The following is a 16,262-nucleotide window of genomic DNA, read 5'->3' as shown; positions in this document are numbered from 1 at the left end:
TTTCAATTCTTCTTTATTATCAGCCCCTTGAAGTGGAGACTATCTTACTCATATCATGATGCCTAACCAAATAAACACATTTAACATTCATATATATATATATATATATATATATATGACTTTGAAATGAGCAAAAGGAAAAAAGAAATACTGTCTTGACTAGGGTACGTTTCCCTAAGTGACAGTGGCTACTTTATAACCCTGGTGTAGAAAACTGAAACTGGAAGTGGAAAACCAAAAATAATACAAATGATTCATAGAAGAGCAAATGGATTGTGCTTGATGGAATACAATTGATTATTGCCCAGTGTATAGAGTGGTCATACATCTTTTGTATATTCATTTCAGCATTTGTTATTTCCTAGGTATGTGTAGTTATTTGAATTCTCCTTTGAACTGGTTATAACATTTTACCTCTCATTAATGAGTTAAGTAAATTGACGTATGATTATTTAAAATTGTGTGAGAGTCATGATTTTACCTTTTTTTTTTCCAGAAATTCTTTTAACAGTATGTGTCAGTGAATTCAAATTCTGGTGTGCATTACAATCCCCTGGGGGGCTTGTTAAGACTCAGATCACTGGGACCCATTTTTAGAGTTTCTGATTCAGTATTCCTGGGTGGGGCTCAATAATTTGCATTTCTGGCAAGTGCAGGTGATATTGATGCTTCTTGGTCCAGAAACTATACTGTAGGAACCACTGGTATAAAATCATCGTCACCCAGGATGATGATTACAATCCCCCAAAACCTTCACTTTACCTAAACAGAAAGATATTCATTCTAAAACCTAATCTGCAGCCCTAAACTATTTTCAGGTCCCTATGTGCAAAACATGTTTCCAGTCCTTTCCTTTTTCCCCCTATGGCCAGATAACTCAGCCTCTTGAATCTCCTGATTTGGGCATTAGAAATAGTGGCAGCTTCTATTAAGTGATGTGATGGGGTATAGGAAGGTATCATAGAAGACAATATAAGATTCACTCTAGACCAATTATGTAGTTAATTACTCTAGCATGTGAACTTAGGCTTCAAAGCAACCTCATTCGGGCTGAGGAAATAGCTACTACAGACAATTATGGGATGTGTGTGATGTTAGAAAGGGGAAGACAGAGCTGTTGTTGGAAGAAGAGTATAAATGCTAAACAGTATAATCTGAAATAAACATAAGTGGAACTGTGTTTTCCCTGAGCTGTAGTCTTCATTGCATAATAAGTCCGTTCCATTCTAATTTTTATGATTCATTTGCTCACTGGGGCAAGTTATCTACTTTTCTTCTTTCCCCTTTCCTGTTGCAAGATATGCATTATCCTTCCCTATTCTGGCTGTAGAATTCAATATGCATTTTCATTGTCAGACAGGAGGATAGCAATGGAGAGTAATTAAATGAGCAAACATCTTTTTCCTATTTAAATGAAAAGGAAAACCTGATACCCATGGGTGAACACCATACACCTGACCTAGATGTGACCATTGTTTTCCTTTTATAGTCTCACATTCCATAAAAAAGAAAAAAAATAATAAAGTAAAAGCAAGCATTGTCATTGGTATGCTGACAATGGGAAAAATACAGGCAGAACTTTCAAATACTTGGAGGTGGCTTTTCAAAAAGGCTTTTGTGAACCTATAAAACATAAGGTAAATTAAATCTAATTTGCCTGCAATTTGTCATTTATTGAGAGGTTGGTGGCAATTAAGAAATGCAGTTTGTTCTTTAGCACTGTGTTTCTCTTTTATGTACATTAAAAAAATACATTAACACATTTCTGTTATATTCATGAGATTACAATGGTGCACTCTAGTGGACAAACTGAACACTTGAAGTTATACATTAAATTTTGGTAAGGTTTTCATAATTTTATACACATGAACTGATCTGTATTTAATTCAAACAGAAACTCAGTAATGGCACTTTGAGTAGCTAGAAGACAATGCATCCTTTTAGGGAGAGAGAATTTGTGGATGGAACAATGTCTCTGAGTCAATTTCAGTTTTAAAAAGTAGGTTTCTTTTTCCCCCCATCCTTTCTTTCCTTCCCCTTCCTTCTTTTCATTTTCTTTTAACCAATAAACCCTCAGTTCAACATTATAAAGCAAATATAAAGTTGGGACTGGAAAGCTGAGGACATAAATGAAATGCGCTATTATCATCAATTTTAGGGCCATTTTAGGAGGTTTTCGCTTTGGTGGAGAAAGCTATTTTAGCAAAAGCATTATGCAGTGGTACCTCTTCAATTACTTAAATGTGAATAGAATATCAGAAACATCTAAGATAGAAATTCATAAGGACTTTTTAACTGGTTGATACTCAACACTAATATGAGTAAAAATATCTGTGCCCTAACATGAATGCAGTGGTATTTTGAGACAAAGACTTTTGCTTCTGTTATCCTAAACTATCTAATAATGATGCTTACCTTTATGTGAATTTTCTAAAGCAATTTTTATGTTACCTATACTCTTAAAAAATATCCACAAGTAAAGTGTAGGTTTTTTTTGTTTTTTTTTAATTTCTAAACTATTATCCTAGAGTGTTTAATAGATATGGTGTTTTTATGTTTATAATACTTAGAAATTATACATAATTTGAGAAACAGCAATTTGTTTATCCTCGTATCTAATGCTATATCCATGATTAAAATATTAGTAAAGAAATAGAGGAAAAAGAAAAGACAAAGGTATAATCTGTTCAAATACTAAGCACCTAAACTCTCTAATTCAAAGTAAGGTCATACTTTGATGAATAAAACCTTTTTCTCTTGAACTTTTACCAATTATGGGTGTTATCTAATAAGAGGTTATCAATTAAGAAGAGCCATCCAAGAAACAAACTGCACTCTAAGTGACTTTGCAAATTATCATAGGGAATGGTTAGCACAAGCAACTGCCTTGTTATAATGGAATGGCCCAATAGCTGCCTGCAATTATAACTGTGCCTCCCAGGAGTGCATGTAGTCATGTTTCTCTTAAACTTACCCGCAGTTGGTATGTAAATCCTTGAGGAGAAGCCCCATGAGCATTCTTCAACAGGGAGGTTGTGAATGTGGGCAGCCTACTGAACATGAGTGTGTGAAGAACATTTCTAATCTAATTTCCTATTCCAGTCTGGCTCAGTCATGAGACTCAGCAGACCCTAAAATCATCTTAAATTTGAACTTACTGCTTCAGGACAATACATAATGCTATTAGCAAGATAAATGAGGCTAATGGAATTTGCCTATACTCATTTGCTCATTCACTTAAAAGAATTTTATTACATTCAACTGAGCAAGTACATACCTGTTCAAAGTAAATGAACTTTTAAATTTTATTCTATTTTATTTTATTTTATTACTTTTTGCCTTTAAAATAGTTCTATAACGAAAACAGAAAAGGGAACTCCAACCTATCGTGATACAGAGAACCAGATACTGTCCTGGGTGCTGTGTCAATTAAAGTTCTTTTATTTCAAATAACAGAAAAAAAGCAACAGAAACTTAGCATATCTAGAACCAAATGAGGTGGATACCAGAACAGCTCACAAAACTAAAGGAAGAGGTGCATAACCAGTGTCTAGTAAATGCAGGTGCTATGAATGTGCAGGAAATATGAGTATTATAAACTTGTGGACCTTCTTTAAATGCTCCATTAGAGAACTCAGCTTAAGAAGATTTGGTCTCTGGAAAAATTTCAAATTCCCCAAAGAAAGAATCTTATTGGCCCATCTTTGTTCAAACACAAACCGCTTTAGTCAAGTCCCTATGACTCAGGTGACATCAGGAACCATGATGCTCACCTTCCTGGGAATCACTTAGAAGAATGAATGGAAAAGGGATACTGTCAGCAGGAGAAGGAGAGAAGGGATGCTGAGTAGCCAAAACAATTGAATACTCATTACGTTCTGACTCCTGTCTTCTTAGTGCTATACATATACCCATATCCTGAAATTTCAAGAATATTCTCTTTTTTAAAAATGTAATTATCTTATGCATAACCCAAAACAAATACACCCTTTCCCAAAGAAAAACAGACTGAAATCATTCTTACTTTACATCCATATCAATGGCATGGAGCAGGGGTGTGCTTCTTCAGGTCCTGAATTATTCTTTTACTTGTATTGTAATTTCTTATAGTTATTCTGCAACTTATGAATACAACTCCAAATGTTTAGGGAGAAATTGGTATGAGGATTAATTCTTAAATAGCAATGCCCAGCCCATAGTCCCATAATGCTAGTTGCGTCTGTACTATGGAGTATGTATTAGGCGTATATTATTTTTCTAAAGTATCTTTCGGTTGACATTTACTTTTTTTTTTTTTTTTTTTTTTTTTGCGGTACATGGTCCTCTCACTGCTGTGGCCTCTCCCGTTGCGGAGCACAGGCTCCGGACGCGCAGGCTCAGCGGCTATGGCTCACGGGCCCAGCCACTCCACGGCATGTGGGATCTTCCCAGACCAGGGCTCGAACCCGTGTCCCCTGCATCGGCAGGCGGACTCTCAACCACTGCGCCACCAGGGAAGCCCAGACATCTACCTTTTCATTACTCCATGTGGTGTTCCATCCCTATCCCAGGGTTGAACATGAGTACCAGAAAAGCAATAGACTATATAACTTTGCAGAGTTTTTTGATCCTACATGAAGAGAAGACACAAATCCCTATTTGTGTGGGATTGGCCTATGTTGAGGAGGAAAAATAATTTTCCCTCTGCCCTTCTAGGTTCTTGACTGAAACCCCCTGTGATAAAAGACAGATTAACAGGAGAAAAATAAGCAGAAGTTTAACAGCATGTATACCTCCTGTATACATGGGAGATACCTAGGAAAACTGAGTAACTCCCTGAAATGGCCCAAGCCAACACCTTAAATAGCAGCTCCAGCTAAAGATAAAAGGAGATGTTGGGGGTTGGGGGAACTAATTATGGAAGGCTATCAGGAAAGGCATATTAAACAAAGGTATGGTTGTTATGCAGCTTTAAATCTTGCCTTCACCATTGATAAGAGTTTCTAGAGATTTAGTCAGTCATCCTCTTCTTCTTGGTATAAAGAGGGAGAAACCCTTACAAATGAAGATCAGTGTAAATGTCCCTTACTAAGGGTAACTGCTACTTAGTTTTACAACTTTTCCTGTGTCTGCTGTTTCTTAAAAAATCGTCAGTTCAAGATAATCCTTACAACAAAGAATCATACTTTGGGGGGGCAAATTCTTTGCCCCTTTACCTACAACAATGCCTAGCCTCCTAATAAGATTGGATGCCTTTAGTTTTGATTCACTGTGGATGGGAATTTGAGCACTCAACCACAGTTAGCAAGAGTCCATTTTGTTAACCTCTCGCCTAGCCTTTGTATTAATTATGGGACTGTGAAACCCAGACTTGTATAAAATATATGTGGTCTCTTTGAATAACAGGAAATCAGGAAATAACAGGTATGATTATGAGTTGAATTGTGCCCTCCAAAGAAGATAAGTTAAAGTTATAACCTGTAGTACCTCAAAATGTGATGTGGTTTGGAAATTGGGTCTTTTCAAAGATAATCAAGTTAAAACAAAATTATTAGTGTGAGCTCATATCCAGTAAGATTGATGTCCTTATAAAAAGGGGAAATTTTGACGCAGAGACAAATAGGCACGCACATAAATAGACAACAGGGAGAAGACAAGCATCTATCTACAAGCCAAAAAACACCTGAGGCTCCCTGAAGCTAAAAGAGAGAGGTCTGCAACAGATCATTCCCTAGCACCCTCAGAGGCAGTGTGGGCCTGCCTATGCTTGATTTGGGCTCTGGCCTCCAGAACAGTGAGACAATAAACTTCTATTGTTTTAAGCTATCCATTTATGGTACATCACTATGGCAACCTTAGGAAACGAACCCTGGTAGAATCTGTGTGTCTTATGATCAGGGGTCTGGTACCATTTCCCAACAATTCTCTTGTTTCTGTCTTCTTTGGTGTATCAGCTTTGAATTTAGGCTAGCTATATCATATTCACAGGATGATTTTAGCACGATTTCAGTTTTTTTTGGTCCTCAGAAAGACAAGAAGAGAGAAAACTTCTCTTCAGTTATGGAAAACAGTTGTTGGATTTGACTGCCATGTGTTACTTTTGGACCAAGAACAATGGCCTTGGATGCCAGGTGTTGATTGAATTAAGACTCAGTTCCTAAACCAGTAACTGCCAAATGGGGAGAACATGCAGGCATTGCTATACGTGTCTAGTCTAATCAGAATGTGCCTCCGCAATTGGAATTAACACCCTCAATTCCATGGGTTTTATGGGGAGTGGGAGCTGCCAGAAAAGTCCAGCATTCTTGTAGAAGAAACAGGATGATTTCATGGTACTCAGATTAAAGACCTCTTCTATGGTGGAAGCCTTCTGGTGACCATTTAATTAGATATAAATACTTGAGGGTTCTGGGATGTCTTATAAAATGTTCTGCCAGTGTATTGTTAGTAAATATTTTTTTCTACCAATCCTACAGTCTTGTCCTCTAGAAGTCTCTTAGCCGATGTAGATCCTAACCTCAGACCAGAGCTCATTCCAAGCAAATGGCACATTAGATGTATTGCTGTAAATATTGTCCTTTGGGAAGTCCTTAGGACTCTACAAGAGAGAGTGTGATTGTTTGAAAGTTCACTTCAGCTGATATCAAATAGCTAATGCTGCTAGTAGCAAGGCCTTGCTTGATTTCCATTCCTTCGTTGACTTTTCACCTCTTCAATCTCTTGGTAACTATTTTCTGCATTACACGTCCTCTATTAAACTGTCTGTCATACCCTCTGTGTTCCCGACTGGCCTCAGCCTGATACAGTAGTGCAGCAGTTATTGATCACATCTGTAGGCAATGTTTGATGTCAGTGCAAATGTGCAGTTTTTTTTTATAATTACTGTACAACCTTCTTGATCTCCCAGATCTGATTCACAACCACAGAACCTCAGAAATAAGGAGACTAAATTCAAGAAAATTTAAGAGGTTCCCCAAGGAAATATATTTGGAGACAGAAAAGGATCTAGGAACCTACTCTCCTATCTTCCAGTTTAGTGTCTTTTTATCTCTCCATTACCTTATATTTTATAAATATTATATTTCTGCTTAGGCTTACATTTCTCCATGTGATACAGATTCACCTATTTTTATAACCAGAAATAATAATCCCAAAGTGAATACCTAGGCAAAATTTTCAAGGTTCAACAATTTATAAATTTTAAGACAGACTGTCTGTAAGGCACTGCTTCAGTGCACTAAATAATACTTAAGTGACTTGAAAGAGTTAATTCAGCTTGCAAAAGAGCTTAATTTATTCCCAGGACATCGCCCATACACAGGGAGAATATGGCTCATTAAATCCCTTTCAAAGACTCCCAACAGAGAAGTTTGGTTTTGGATCAATATTATGTTCCTGTGGACTTAACAGAATCACAATTACTCTTGGGAGGAAGCTAGATTTTCCTTCTGGACGTGGAGCTCTTTGCAAAGATGGGTGTTGTACCTACAGTTATTCATAGTTCTGTTTAAAAAGCGAACTGACTTACTATTTTATTTTATTTTATTTTTTCTTGCGGTACGCAGGCCTCTCACTGTTGTGGCCTCTCCCATTGCGGAGCACAGTCTCCGGACGCGCAGGCTCAGCGGCCATGGCTCAAGGGCCTAGCCGCCCATGGCTTGTGGGATCCTCCCGGATCGGGGCACAAACCTGTGTCCCGTGCATCGGCAGGTGGACTCTCAACCACTGCGCCACCAGGGAAGCCCCTGACTTACTATTTAAAAAAAAAAAGACTGAGAATTAGGTAATTCTTTATTCAGTAGTTTTGTTTTGTTTTTCTTTCCAGCAGCTTATAAAAGAGGTTACACTTCTGTAGGTGTTTTGTTTTGTTGACACCTGCACCTGCAACCTTCAGCTAGTCAGGTCCTCTAAAGGAACATTGTACTTCAGGATATATTCATAAGAATTACTTCTCAGAGGTCACACACAGCAGAATGAGAACGAGTGTGTTTCATTAGTTGCTCCTTTCCCAAGGTCTGAGAAATTTTATCTGAGATTGGATAAAATCGCAGAAGTCATGATAGTTCCCCCATATAACATAACGAAGTGATTAAGAGTGAAGACCCTGAAGTCAGTTTCCTGCATTTAAATCCAGGCTCCACCACTTACTAAATCTGTAGCCTCAGGCATGTTACTTCAAGTCTCCAAGTCTCATTTTTATCATCTATATACTGGGGTAAAAATAGTATCTCCCTCATTAGAACATAGATAAGTAGACTAAATTAAATGAAACAGTACATGTGAAAGGTCTGATGTTAGTAAGTATTCAATTAAGATTAGCTATAATTATTACGTGGATATTTATAAACATCTCTATTATTTTAAAATATGCAAGTAGAAGTTTATGAGTGTAATTGGCAAATATCAGTCTGCAAATCTTGCATATCTTATAGATCTCAAAGTCCACATGAGCAGAGACACATAAAGTCTCTCTGCTGGCTTCTGTTGACTATCTTTTCAAATTATAGAGATTACAGATATTGTCTATAGACTATTAAATACAAGATCATTCGTATGTTTACTGTACATCTATCAAATAGTTTCCTCTCACTGATAGCTATTGCAGATCTTCTGTTATAGTTCTGACTAGTTTCAAATGGAGTAGGCTGGGGACAGGCTTTTACTTTGGAAGAGTTTAATAAACCAAGGAAGTATTCACATCTAAATTATTTTTAGCGGTATGAAATTTGCCCAAGTCCAGTATAAAGGCAGAAGTAACAACACAACATTCTATCATGTGTTCTGACCTTCTACTAAGTTCATAAAATAGAATGGTAAAATGTGTAAAGCAGTCTACGGAAAGTAAAAGATATGAGATACTACCTAAAAACCTCAATGAACAATACAAAAAAAAATAAAAATAAAAAAATAAGTAAATAAAAGTTGCCAATGCTCAATTGCTGTTCATTTAAAGGATAATTATTTCTAGATAGAATCAATGATCTATACAGGGTACACAAATATAGTTATCCTATATTCACCCTCTGAGGACATCCACATTCATATCCTCCTTTAATTACAACATACCACATTCACCATGAAATATTCAAGCACCTGACCAAATGCCTCATTTTTCCCCCTCACTTCTGAAAACCACCATGAGAAACAAAGAACAGACTACTAAGGGCTAAAAGGAAGATGATGGCAGAAATAAGATACTGGGCTGCCTTGATTCCTCACCTATGCAGCTAAAACATGACATGCCAAACATCTTTTAAGGCTTATTATGCAATTGAAAATCAGTTCAGCTCTGTTTATTAACAAAACATCATTCATCTTAAGCATATATAAGTCATGTCAGTCATTTTCAAGTTTCATATAGTTGCTTTATATTTTGCTTACATAATCATCTTAAGAGTCAAACAATGTTTGTTTTATCTATTTTCCTCAGGAGAAATTCATTAATATCCTATATACTTTCAGTCATTAAGCACATTATACACATTTTACATTGGTGTAAAATTTAGATAGTTATGTAGAAGTTATCCATCAAATATTGTTAAAATATAAAAAGCAAAGTACATTCTTCATGGTGAATATCATGACTTACTATTTTTGATATCCCACGTCGTAATGGGTACATAGTAAATGCTTAATATGTTTGTTAGGGGAAGGTAGGGAAGGGAAGAGAGGTAAAAGCGAGAGGAAGGATGAGTAGATGGGTGGACTTGGAAAAAAGGAAGAATTTGAAGGTAAGAAGGAAGTTTGTGATATTTGAGTGGGAAAAACAACATAGACTTTGAGTGAGAAATATTCGCATTTGAGCCTGGATCTTCTTAGCTGTGACCTTAGCTTTAGTTTTCACACCTGTGGGGGAAGACTGGGGATGATAACCGTTTCATTTTGTTTTTAGAATTAAATCCAAAAATGTGTGAAGAATGCCCACTTTCACAATACCTGAAATATTATAGGTGCTCCATAAATGTCAGTTTCTCCTCTTTTGCATAGCTTGGCCTGATTTTACCTTCAAGGCAGGTTTCTCAGTGTTCTCAGCTTACAGTTGAACAGATGATTTGAAGGTGGGGAATGACACCATTCCAACTCTTAGCACGTCTCCCTCCTGTGCTGCTTCTTTTGGGAGTTTGCCGCTAAGCAGGCGCCTTTTTTAACCTCACTCTGAGTGAGCTCATCTTTAAAGAAACTTTCCTCCTTGTACTCAACTTTAGTACTTATATAGGAGCTATTGATTTATACGACCAGGTGGAGCAGCCTCTGAGGCCTGTGAAAATGCTCTCTGAAGATTGCATTGCAATGTAAATCATCAGAGAGAAGCCTAAATAATTAACCAAGTAAAATATGTGGTGATGGTGGTATATCTTTAAGTTATACATGAATCTGAAAATTAAAATATTGTTAGCATTCCTTATCTGAATACATAGAGAATTCAAACATAATCATATTTCAAAGGAGAATAAGATGGCTGGCAGAGAAGAGGCAAATCAGCATCCCTTGACATAGGAAAAGAAAGATGGTATCGTCACTGACAATATGGAGAAAAAAAGTCACATCATGACTAAAAACAGGAGAGGATGGGTTAAAATGTACTAGCTGGGAGAGGGCTCACAGTGGGAGATGAGTGAGAGTGATGGTTACTATGTCTAATACTTTAAGGAGAATAATATGGAACAATAATTACCAAATTATAACTAAGCTATGTTTTCCTAAAACAGTACTCTTTTCTTCAAAATATGAAGATTCTTCTCTTTTTCTTTTCTAACATACAAAATGAACTCTTTGCTTAAAAATAAAAATGACTTCATTTTATGCTTGTGGAGAATAATATACGAGGTACACAGTTTTCAATGGCTTCTGCTTTTTTTTCCCTTTTTTATGTGGGTGTGAGAATATAGCAACTTTGCTGTGAGAATATAGCAACTTTTATTATGCTTAAGGTACATTTATCATAGCATGGGATAATAGATGATTTACATTGATTTAAGAATTTTTAATGTTTGCGAAAAATAAGCATTATATATGCTTATCCTTTTCAGAAAGTTGAAACAGGAAAGTGAATCAACATTTGACTTTATGTAATTTTCTAATAAATTGTTGTTAAATAGAGTATAAAGAAACACAACTCCCAAAATATTGGAGAAGAAATTTAATGTTAAGACTGGAAAACATAATAAAATAAAATAATGTAAGAATATGCATTTGAGAGAGTTCTGTGGAGATTTTTTAAATTGTTGGTTCATTAGATAACTGTTCATTGAAAACATAATTTTACTTAGAACAGTTCTGCAAGGTTTGCCAGGTTTATTGTACCAAACCAAATTAATTTTTACATTGACATTAATTAGTTCTCTAATTCAACAGATATTTATTTGAAGCCTGTTACTCCAGCTTCTTGGAATAAGGAATGAACTTGACAGATAAGGTCTCAGTCTTCGCAGAACCTATATCCTAATGGAAGTGTAAATAAATACATAAAACATATAAAAAATACCTATATCTTAATGGAAGTGTAAATAAATACATAAAAAAAGAGTTTATAAGTGCTGTAATCAGATTATGATAAGCATCAAAAGAATTTACTGGATTCTGAGATAGGTCCTGCTACCTTAAGATGAATCTTGACTAATTGGTTCACTCAAAAGTCTTTGCCAGGTATAAGAATTTTGCTACTTTAGGTACTGAGACTTGGCCTACAAGCCTTTCTACTCCTCTGTAATGGAGTTGGCACTGCATGTTTACAAGTACTACTGCTATGAACAATAGATAAAATATATTTAAAGGAAAACCTACCCTACTTAATATATACTGTTCTTCCTTATTAAGAGTATTTGGGGTTCATATTTAGCTGCAGAAAATTACTGTTGGAAAATTCTCAGTTCCCCTTACGTAGTATATAGTAGCTTGACTTTCCCTTCAGAAGATTTCCCTCATAACTCTGACTATGAACACTGACCCAAAAGATTTGGCAGCATTGCGTCACTTGATATAAAAAAGGGAACCTAACTTAAAGTGGAAAAAAGGGACAGATGGCAAAATGTGTTCTATACACACATAGATTTTTTTGCCAGTGAAACTGCTTCTTTTAATCCAGTTCAGTATGTTCTAAGGGAGCTACTATTTCTGAAAGCATTGAACATGCAGGGCCAAAGTTTCTAAGTATGGACCCACAGAGTCAGGAAGGAAATGATGTATGTTAAAAGTCCTGAAAAAATGAGGAGGCTGCAGTAGATTGTTGCCCAGATCCCTTTCAGCTCCCACACCCTTTACCTCTGTGTTCCTCAGTAGCCACGTGGAAGTGGTCCCAGAACCTGTGACAGCTTGCAGTTGACATCATTGCTTTTTCCTCTGAGGCTTTGCTTTTCTCATTTTGCTTTTGCCACTTACATTGTATACATTTGAACTTTCCTCTTCAACCTCCTCAATGTCCCATTCAAGGGCTGCAGCTCTCTCCTGCTCTTGAACTAACCTAGTGTCAGACCTCCTCCCTAATGACTCAAATGGCTTCCAGTTCTAGTATAATTCAAGACATCCTAATCCTAAGTAATCATCCTACAACCACCTTTTGTGTTCTTTCTGCTTACTGAACTTGACTCTTAAAACTTTGATATATTTTGGAGGCTTATCGTTTAAATTATAATTCGTTAGCATTTTAATGAAAGAAACCCCTGGAAATAGGATTTTGGAGGGGGAGGGGAGAATGGGTGGGGATTGACTGTCACTATTTGTTTTCTGGGTGCCAAGGAGCTATGAGCTAAGAGGGTTAAATATAAGAATCAAAGGTTATGGGAAACTCCTTTACTTGCCTTTGTGAATGCTAATGGTCCTAGATCCTACCTTTCCATAGATTTTTTTTTTTCCTTCTCTAATTTCCAGAGCAGTTATAAGTAATAGGAGTCTTTATGAAATTAGGAGCAAAAAAAAAAAAAGTGAAAGATGAGACTCAATCAATGGTGAAGTCAGGGTTCAAGAAATGCAATGAAACTGGAAGCCAAGGTAAAGCAGTGGATGTACAGACAAGAAGACAGCTGGAATGAATCCAAATGGCAGGGGTGAGGCCAGAAGCACAGTTCAAAGATTATATAAGAAGCCAGAAGCCAGATCATACACAAAAGTCAAAGGCTACCATCAGGCCATGGATATAAACTAGATTTAAAAAAATCAGTAAGCAGACCTGAGGTACTGAAGACGAGAGAATCTTGAGCACTTGTTGACCAAAAGATGAAACAGTTTGTAATAATTTAAGAAGTCAAGGGCAGCAAGTCAGGGCAAGGAGCACAAAGGAGGTGAGGGCTGAGGTTAAGGAAAGCAGTACAACAAAGCAGAAGGTCGGGAAAGTAGTAGACACACCAGCTGTTAGAAAACATGGCAATAGAAATGTGTAAACATCTGTCTCACCTAGGAAACCTTTTATATGTTTCCTACTTACAGCAAGAAATAGACAGCTGGGTTCAAGAGCAGAGCAAATATCAACCTGGAGGCAGCTAATGCTCATGTTAGGAAACTAGGAAGTCCACTCGGCTGTAATGGGAACTACCTGAAATGAGGATTACTTGGCAATACTGTTGGGAAGAGGCACAAAAATAAATAGGATTTGATAGGTAGTGAGAAGGACCTAACAGTTCTATGTTAGGAGTTTTACCTGCATTGCTTGCAACAATTTTGAGAAATTGGATAGTAATCTTTGAGAGATGAAATAACTATGTCTTTGTAAAATTAAATGAATTGCCTGTGGTCAACCAACTGGTCGATCGAGTATTCACATCCAAATATACAAGTTGACAGTGTAGGATAAAACCCAAATTTTCAGTGTTATCCTATCTTATGTATGGTGGTGTGCTACATGAAAAATGAAATTCCAATGTTTTCATACTTATGGAGTCAAAACAAGATTTTGGCAGGTGTGTAAATGTGGGAGATGTGATGGTGGAAAAAAAAATTACTTGGGTAGTGTTGAAACAAAAGTCCAGAGATGGTGAATTGCAAACATAAGAAGGATATTTTCTTTGGCTGCATTTTATGCGACCTGATTTATTCTGAAGAATATTATCTCCTCAAATTAATAAAATAAGATTAATAATCATAATGAATATCCAGCAGTCACTGCATGTATAGTAAATGCTAGGTATACTGAAGACTTTACAGGCATAATCTCGTGCCTGTAACTACAAGGTAGTTACTATCATTATTCTCATTTTATAGATGAGGAAACTGAGATATAGAGAGTTTAGGACACAAGCCCCAGCCACATACTTTTTGAAGGTTTGGAGCAAGGATTCACACATGAGTGTTACATCTTCACATTTACAGTTTTCAGACCTTGCAATTTTATGTTCACAAAATAATGCATTTAATTTATACGTGTTATAGGTGGCAATATTCAAAGTATGGATGAGCTGCCATGACATTATTCTTCCTAAAGATTAAATATTCTTTGTTATACAACATGGCAAGAGATGTTTGAGTAGTAAAATATCCATGGCAACAAAATATCCATGGCATTTAAAACTGAATGACCAATTTTCGTGTATATTTGATCTGCTTCATACCTTTAAAATATTGTAGTTTGGATGTCTGTAGTTGTTTTTCATTGGGTGTGCAAAACAGATTTTTATATGACAGGTGTAGTAGTGTTTTGAGACCCACACAGTTTTTGTGGTATTTTCATTTTTAAACAAGGTGGGTGTTTGGTTCAACTATCTTGCTTTCACTATGACATATCGAGAATAATAGCATATACTTGTTCATATTCATTAACTGAGTGGCGGATATTGATTGTTCTCTGAATGAAATCATCCATCATATCTTTTCAGATAAATGGTGCATATTTGATTGAATATATTTTTCTCTGAAATATAGCACTGTGAAGTTGCAAGTAAATAATATATATATTTAGATAGACTTTTTCTGAGAAACGCTGAAGAACCCTAAGCCAACTTCTGATACACTTTTACATTTCTCATTCTGATTTTCAGCCTGTTATGTATTGATACTTAGGAAAAAAAAAAAAAAATATATATATATAGGGTATTTGAAACAACATTTTATAAGGGTGAAGAGTTTACAATGTTGCTTTTAGTTTAAAATGTCCATTTTTCCAAATCCTGAAACAGTTTTGAGTGTTGAGGCTATAATTTAACAGTTCCTCAAGTTTGTCAGTGAAGTATAAGACACTTGTAGAGAAAGGGTTAAAAATCCAAAGATATAATTGTGCTTTAACTAACAAACTTAAAAATGTTTATGGAAGACTGAGAAAACAATTACATAAAACAAAATATAAGAATTATCACTAATGTATGCGCTTTACCATGTTTATCTAAAATCACTAATGAGGCCATCTAGAGAAGCTATTTATGATGGTTTTTTAGTAATATGTGCAGACAAATTACTTGATCATTAGCTACATCCAGCTGCTAGAGCATTTTTGTATAATGCATCAAATTAAAGGAAGGCTTTTATGTAGTTTAACATTTCATATTTCATAAATTACCAATATCTTAATACTAAAAATTCCATTTTCTTGAATTTAGAAGAAAAGGGGAAACATTGAAGGCTTTATATTGTTTTAATTTAATATTTTCCACAATACTGATTTGCCATATAATGTTTTATAGAAAATTGCAAATATAAACTTGAGATCTGATAGTTGTGATTCTTAATAATTAATGGAGCTAGTTCCTTTTAGAAATAATTCAGTGGGAATTAATATTTCTTATACAACAGTGCAGACTAGTGGCCATGCCTTACAACATATGTTTGTCTTTCTCTGGGACATGTTATCTGAGGTAGTCATATGTACATATTATGAAATAGTATTAAACAAATTATATATATTTAAATAGTAATTATTATAGCACAATATAGTTTATAGAGCTTAATAGTACATCAGCCAAATTTATTTTATTCATTCTATTTTGCATTCATTCCAAATCGCCTAGAAATTGTTCTGAAAATGATAGGTGAAAAAATATACACTTAAATTATATCACAGGTAGTGAATTTAAAGAATATCTAGTTATTAAGATTTCTGTGATCTGTATTTTTGTTTTAAGCTTACAATATAACTAGTCCTCTATAAGCAAGGGTATTTTTTGTTTAAAATAGTGACAGATTGGTAATCCTGTAGTCATTTTTTTATAGATGCCCACCCACTTGTTCCCAGACTCTCAATTTGTATGAAATTCTTCTAATATTTAAACATGATTTCTCTCCTCTCCATTTTAAGTATTTTTCCAATTATTAAAATGTTTTCCCAAATTATGCTTTTTTTATTAAGAAAAATTTAGCAACTG

The sequence above is a fragment of the Lipotes vexillifer genome, unplaced genomic scaffold (assembly GCF_000442215.2).
Source record: "Lipotes vexillifer unplaced genomic scaffold, Lipotes_vexillifer_v1.1 scaffold45, whole genome shotgun sequence".
Taxonomy (NCBI): Eukaryota; Metazoa; Chordata; class Mammalia; order Artiodactyla; family Lipotidae; genus Lipotes; species Lipotes vexillifer.
This window is presented reverse-complemented; position numbering follows the sequence as displayed.